The sequence below is a fragment of the Papaver somniferum genome, chromosome 6 (genome assembly GCF_003573695.1).
Source record: "Papaver somniferum cultivar HN1 chromosome 6, ASM357369v1, whole genome shotgun sequence".
Classification (NCBI taxonomy): Eukaryota; Viridiplantae; Streptophyta; class Magnoliopsida; order Ranunculales; family Papaveraceae; genus Papaver; species Papaver somniferum.
The window spans coordinates 136943812-136952038 of record NC_039363.1 but is presented as its reverse complement, the minus strand read 5'-3'; positions in this window follow the sequence as shown (position 1 = coordinate 136952038).

Here is an 8227-nt window from a genome sequence, read left to right as displayed (position 1 = left end):
CTCACTAATCAAGTTTAGTGATCAATAATAATTATTAAAATCATAAGATTATTTGATAAATGATTAATGTGTATTATTATTTGTGTTTGGGTGAGTGAGGTGAGTAGAAGGAGGGAAAGAAAATTTGAGAGGGAAATTCTTTTGGTGAAAATGGAGGATGATTGTGAAGAGAGAATTGCTGCTGCTGAATCTTTGGCTCAACTACAACAAGGAGCATATCTTGAATCTTCATCCAATGCCAACAACTCACAATTGCAAGTTTTTGTGGGACCAACACCTTTGAATCATGATTTTTATGAGCATGAAGTGTTTCGTGAAAAACCAACCCAAGAGAGTAAACTAGTTCAGCATATAAGCACTCCCAATACTCAGGTAAAGCTGCGAATAGGTTGAAAATTTGATTTTTTTTCTTTGAATCCACCATTTCTGCTGTTGAAAAAGCTTGGTACCGGAATGGTCGCGGTATGAATACAATGCCGGAACCTTCAATACCGGCATAGAATTCATACTACTTCCATGCTGGAAGCTCGATATCCCCCATTTTGAAACTAAAACCGGCATAGTACGCAACCAAAAAACAATACCAGTACAAAAGTTACTTTTTACCTACCACGGAATATTCTACAGAATATGCTACCGGCATGGTTAAATTATAAGATTACCATGCCGGTACTGCATGAAAAACATACAGGAAGCAGTGTCTTCCAAAGCCAAATTACGGCATGGTATTATATTATTAACTACCAAGCCGGAACTTGGTACCGGCGTGAAACCTTAGATAAATGGAATGCCGGCACTTCAAACGACATTGTACAGTTATAACGTTACCATGCCGGTACATACAAAAAAACATACAGGAAGGAGTGTTTTCCAAAGTTAAAAACCGGCATAGTATATTAATTAAGGGTTACGCCGGAACAGTGTATCAGCGTGGTCACTTAGATTACGAGCATGTCGGCATCTGTGTTTTCGGCCTTGATTTCAAATAAAATGGTAATGCCGGAAGCGTCTCAAAAATTGGTCTTCAGTTTCGGTGCAGTTTGACTCTGTCGGGACTGTGATCTAGCATGCCGGAACTGCTTACTAGCATAGTATTTAATTTTCTTTTTTGGACCTAATTTATTTTCTTTTCGTTCGATCCTTAGGCTGTGACATATATTGATCCAACAAATGCAAAACCGCTCGATCGGGATACGTCGGAATACTATAAAATTCCTCCGGTATGTTACCAAATAATTATTTTCACCTAGTATCTTGAACTTTACTAACGGATTGCTTGTAATGAACCTTCTAATCTCCCATTGTTGTCCTTATGTAGGGAATAAAAGATCCAAAGGAAGCAATCGCTCGGGCTAAAGAGACGACTCTTAAGAATATGTGTGTGTTGATTAGGAATACCCAAGGTTCAAATACCCGTTTTAAGATCGTTTGCGAGAGAAGTGGGCAATACAAGGCGAAGAATAGCCATAAGAGAAAGGATTATGTATATCCAAAGAAGGCTAATAGGGTATACAAGACTCGTACGAGGAAGGATAATTGCCTCTTTAAGCTTGTATTCCATCTAAATGACAAGAACAATGAATGTGATTGTGCGGTTTGGTTCGGCCATCATAACCACCGGGATCAGAAAGATTTTGTTGGTCATTCCCTAGTTGTGAAGCTAAAACCTCATGAATTGGAGGATGTAAAGAGAATGGCCAAAACACTTACCAAACCGAGACAAATCCTCAGAGGCTTCAAGGAAAAGGATAAGATCAATCTGTCTTCTCTAAGTACAATTTATAGCGCACAAGCAACTATTAGAAGGGTGGAATGGGAAGGGAGGACCGTTATGTAAGAATTTGAGAAGATAGTTTGGGATCACAACTACACGCGTATCATTAAAAGAGGGCCGGACAACAAGCCCCTTCAAATATTCATTTCGCATCCTTTGCTTTCACAATTGGCTAATAAATGTTGTGGTGTTCTTTTGACGGATTGCACCTACAAGACAAACAAATATAATATGTCATTCAGACTATCTGCTCTCTGTGTGGGCAAGAAGATGAAACAGTATTTCATCTCTTCTTTGAATCTGGTTACTCTAGATTGGTGTTTGAAGCAGCAGGTCTCGGATTTGAGATAATTTCTGAAGTAAACTCATATCAAATTATTAAGAGTTGGATAGAAAATGACATGGAGAATAAATTTGTAATGAAAGTTTGCATTCTGTGGAACATTTGGAAACCCAGGAATGACAATATATTTTCTCAGGGAACATTCTCAGTGCAGTTGATATTAAAGAAAGCTTCTAATGACTTTGATCTTTGTATGGAAAATCTTCCGAAAGGCAAACGAAATTCAACTACTATAATTCAAGCCTGGAATCCGCCGGAAGAACCTTTTATCAGAATTAATGTGGATGCGGGTTTTATTCCTAACAACGGCGCAGCTGGTGCAGTGGCTCGCACTCAAATGAAGGTTCCTAGGATGTGCTTCTATCACGTTCATGGCAACTTCTCCACTCCTGGCAGAATCGGTAGCATGCAGACTGGGAGTGGAGTTAGGAAAAGACCTAAACTATGGCAGAGTGATCATAGAAGGTGATGCATTGAATGTTACAACTGCAGTAAATGGAGATGTTCGAGAGATTCCTTGGAGTATTCGATCTGAAATTTTTAAGATTAAGGATTTAGCTTGTTTATTTATTGTTGTAAATTTCCGACATGTTAGGAAAAGTGCAAACTCTATGGCTCATGATCTTTGCCAATTTTCTTTTCATAACAATGTAAATAGGAGGTGGAATGCAGATTCTCCACCTCATTGTATTTCCTCAAACCTCAACTATTGAGGTAGTTCAATAAAGTTGGCCTCTTTAGAGGCCTTATTCCTTCAAAATAAAATAAAATATAATATGCCATTGTTCAACATCGTGTGGCTAACATCGGACAAGGTATCATTCACATTGGCTTGGTGGTTAATGGAAAACGAGAGGGACTATAATTATCGTTGGGCATTACGACAATTGAAATTATTCTTCCAGGAAAATCAACTTCCGAGGGTCATCATAACTGATCAAGATGACGCATTAATGAATGCAATATCCAACGTCTTCCCGGACGTATATGTACATATCATATACGTCAAAATATCATAAAAACTTGACCTGGATCAACCTCATTATCTTCATCCTCACTTTCCTCTTCATCTTACTCATCGTGCTCAAGTGTTCCAGTAGGTTCACGGATTACGATTCGACTATGGTGCACGACCCTTCCAAATTTTCCCTTTTGTATCAGCCCCAAACGCTTCCTGCGACCTTGATATTTCCCTCGAGGAGGCAGAGATTGAGGAGTATCAAGACCGTCCTTCCTTATTCTCTTAGTGACAACATCTTTAGTTTTTATTTTGTTAGCTTTCTTGGCTTTTGCCCTATATCATAAGCATGCAAAATGAATATAAGACAACTCACTTTCAGTTTTAATACTGGCATAGACTCACGCAAACCAGACCACGTTGGTACACAAAACGACATAGAAACTTAGCAAATAACACATGCCGGTACATAGTTCCGGCAGTGTACATTAACTATCGACAATACCGGTAGTCATAGGTAATTCATAGGTTGTTCCTGGTTACCAAAAGATTACTACCGGCACCCTCGAAAAAAATAAAATCCATGCCGTAACAAGGTACCGGCATAATATGTAACCTAAAACCAATGCCGGTACTGGAGACAAATTCATTGGTTTTCCTGTAAGTTTTAAGTTCACTACCAGCATACTCGAATAATTATAAAAGAATGCCGTAACCTAAAACCGACATCGTATTCAACCCAATTTCTATGCCGGTACATAACATTCAGTTTCAGGCGACTATTGTTTTGAAAACGACATTGCATTCATACTAAAATCAAAGTCGTAACTCAATGCCGGCACTGCCTTCATTCTAGATCGAATGCCGTAACCCAATATCGGCGTTGTGTTCGTACTAGATTCAATGCTGGTACTTGCTGAAACTCAACTGTTTGAGTTAGGGTTCGCGATTCTAACCTACACCCATTGCTATAAATCGATTTAAACATTCATAAAGTAGTTCAAAATTACTTACCTTCTCATATAAGTGATGAGTGCTAAAAAGTGCATATTTCTATATATTTTTCTTGGCATTTAACTCATCTTTTGTGCGTTAATTCTACATTTTATCCCATATTCTGTATTTTCATTGTTTTCAAGAATAAATATTTTTCTTACTTAATTTTATATTTTTAGGTAATAAATAAAGTTTGGATGAATTGCGGAGCGAAAAGAGCAGAAAAGTAGTGAAAAGCCGGAAGAAATTACGCAAGGAAGCCGCAAAGAATGGTGCGCATAAACCCAAAAGACTAGAAATGGGCTCAAGAAGGAAGATTTGTTCTTAAAGAAGATATGGTCTTGGCATACACAAGGCCCAAAACCCTTACCCAAACCCATTTTCTATATCCATAACCGCCTCCATTCTCAGACGTTAGATGGGATTACATCGAAATCCTACGGTCGCTCCTTCATCATGCATCAAAATCTGAAGTCCTTGTCAAACACCATAGCGCTTAAATTCCAAGCCTTCAGATTAGATTGCATTTGAATCCTACGGTCGATCCTATGCATGTGCATCAAATCTCGATACTTCCGTTTAACACTACATCACCTAACTCTATCTCGCACCGTTGATTTCGTTGTATCACACAATCCAACGGTCGATACTAGCCTCATCATTTCTCGCCGTTGGATCATTCTATCAGCTTCATATCCACGGCTCAGCATCGCAAGACATCGAAATTTGATGATCCGCATCACACCGAATCTACCTAACCCTATTTCCCAAACAAAACCAAAAGAAAACCCAAATCGTTTTCTTCTCCAGCCGACCTTCATCTTCTTCACCCCCATACCCCGTCTGCAACTCCACCACCTCCATCAACTCCACCATCTCTCCCACCTCACCTCTGCAGTACTATCACATCTTCACCAAACCCGACACGACCCATCCCCCTAATTCGAAGTGCTTTAACCCCTCTCACCAACTGACCTAGGTGAGGGTTGATAAAACACCTCAAATTAGGGAGAAATTGCATCAATAGGCGCATGGATAAGAACAGGAAACAGAGATGAAGCATGGGTCAAGGCGAAATCAGAGAGTTGGTGAGTAAATTTCGGATTTTCAAAACCCTAATTTCAAAATTAGGGTTCACAAAAATTGGGTATTTTGTATGCTATAAATAGAGAGTGTGTAGAGAAATTTCAGGGTGTTCTTGGTTAGCCGAGATACCCCCAAATTTGGGTTAATCACTGTTTAATTTTAGTTTTAATTTTCAATTTAATATTTAGGGTTCTTCAATTTCTGTTCATGTTTGTTCTTTGCTGTTTAATTCCATCTTTCAATTTTTGTTTCTCACATGTTAGTTAGTTTAATTTCCTGTTTAAAACTTGACGAAGCCCTAGCCCTGTTGTGTAGTATTCCTGAATGTTAAGCAAGTTTGAATGAACTTAGTTTAGTGACAGATCACTCTCACAATGTATGCCAAGTATACTTTGTAGTTAGGTTCATGAGCTGTTGATAAGCTGCAACTGAAGCTGAATCATAAATCTTTTGACTAGTTGTACCTTAGAAAGACAATTAGTGCTTTGGAAATAATAGAACATAGTTGAGTTTAACATGTCTATAGGAGAATGCATAGCTTAAGCTAGGGTGAATTCAAACCCCTAGTTCTCACCTATTCCATCCATAACATCTTCACTCATCCACCTTCACTGTCCACTTTTATTTTTCTGTTTTCCTTCAATTTTTTCTCTTGTTCCATTGCTGTCTCTACAGCCCATCAATTGTCCACTGTGGTGTTAATAACACCACACAACCTCACTGTTCACTGCCCCTAAGAACAAGTTAGCAAAAGAAGCAAGAAACCAAAAATAGCAAATATATGCCCACCTTGTCCCTGTGGACAAACCCTGCTTGCACACTCACTGCAACTGACCCTGTGCACTTGCAGGTATTATTTCTGTGACTCTTTTAGAGAGCCACCAAGTTTTTGGCGCCGCTGCCGGGGACTCGGTAGCGGCGAAATTGCTTTTTCTTTCTTTGCTTTTGCTCTTGCTTGTTGATTCTTCTCTTCTGAAACCAACAGGTGCATTGCCTTGCTGCTTGCTGAAACTCCTGTTGGGCTGTTACTGTTAGGCATTGTTGCTGCACTGAACTGGTGTGTTTCTCTTGCTTGCAGGTGCTGTTGGAGCTGGTGCTAGGAGAAGCTGCCTGACCCTGGTGCAGCTGCTGTTGCTGAAGTTGTTCCTGTTGCTCTGCTGCTGAACTGAACTGCTGCTAGTGCTGCTTCTGTTGCTGGAGCTGTGCTGTGTTTTTGTTGTTGCTGTTGCTGTGCTGTGGTGCTGCTGCTGCTGTTTCCTGCCAGGCCAAGCCTGTTGCTGTTGCTGAGTTGATCTGGTGTTGTTGTCTGCTGCTGTAGCTAGACCAAAACACAACTGGGCTACACAAGCTAAGGAAAAGAACAAGGCCCAACTGGGCTGTGCAACTAAAAACAGAGCAGCTGGGCTGTGCTTAAGCAAGTAAGCCTAAACCCATTAAGAGAACCCAACCTGTGGGCTTCCATTTTTAATTTGTGGGCTTGTAATAATTTTTTCCATTTTTCTGTTGGGCTTGTAATCTTAATTACTTGTGGGCTTGTTTGTTTAATTGCTTGTGGGCTTGTGGTGTTAGATTGATTTGGGCGTGTAGTTTTAAATTAGAAAAACTGAACTTTTAAAAGCCCAACTGGGCCTCAGACCAAACAAGCAACAGTTGGGCTATTTCAAAAGCTACATTGGGCTTCAGTTTGCATACACATTGTGGGCTTAGTTCATCTTCCCTTGGCAAAACAATTTCTCCCACCAATGTGGGCTTGCTCCCAACACTAAAACCAAAATTCTTGCTCCCAACACTAAAAAAAAAAAAATTGCTCCTTATTTCGAAAACCAAAATTTTATCCCAAGCAAAACCAAATTTTCTTTTCAAAACCCTTTCAAACCAAATTTTCAAAACCCATTAAAAACCAAATTTTTTTGAAAAAATGGGCGTGTGTGAATAAACTCCGTAGTCTCCATGAATACATGTACCCTAACATAATAAGTCAGTTATCATGTATCGTCTTACCCCAGACTGATGGCCCATTTGAACTAAACGCAAGCATGATACAAATACTTCCTATATTTCGAGGGTTCGATTCTGAGAATCCCTATAACCATGAAGAGAGTTTGAACAAATTGTCCGGGCTTTACAACCTGACCATATATCCGAAGACTCTTTGAAATTGCGTTTGTTTACTTTTTCTTTAAAGGAAAAGGCCAAAACATGGTTTTACGGTTTGAGACCGCAGTCAATCACCACTTGGGACCAACTCACAAATCAATTTGTCGGAAAGTTCTTTCCACATCATAGGACCATCTCTATTCGTCGAAGTATTAATTGTTTTGTCCAGTTAGATGGAGAAACACTTTTTCATTATTTTGAACGATTTAATGATTTGTTGTTTGAGTGTCCTCATCATGGCCTCGAGAAGTGGAGACTGGTCGCCATTCTTTATGAGGGACTAGACTTTAAGTCTCGAGCCTTGGTTGAATCTATGTGTAATGGTGAATTCATTGATAAAACTGTGGACGATGCATGGTTATTTCTAGCTGAAGTTGCAAAGAAAACCCATCAGTGGGAAACCTATAGGGAAACTAGGACCATGCCACATGATATGGGTAATCACCATGAGTCAGATGTTGATTTTCCCAATGAGCTTAATTCTGGATATAGTGTTTCATACCCTATTGCTGAAAATGTCAATCCATATTCACCTATTTTAGAGGCAGATGTATGGACGAAAAACACTAATGGTTTGACAAAGTAGGATTTTCATGTATTTGTGATGATGATGATTATGATGATGTTATATTAGAAGAACATGTCTATGCTGAAAATGTTATGGAACCTTTGGGTTCAAATACATTAGGCTTTTCTGCCCCGACCTTCATGAATGATGTTTCTTCTAGTATTCCATATACATGTGATGAGGCTACTGATTTAGATATTGTGCAGTTATCCTGTGAAGAGCATGACTTAGGTAATGTTGAATCTTCTGTTGACACTAATGATCCTATGCATGAAAATATAGTTGATGTGTCTGATTCCATACTTAAGCCACAATATATTGCTTCTTTTGATGTTAATTTGGATA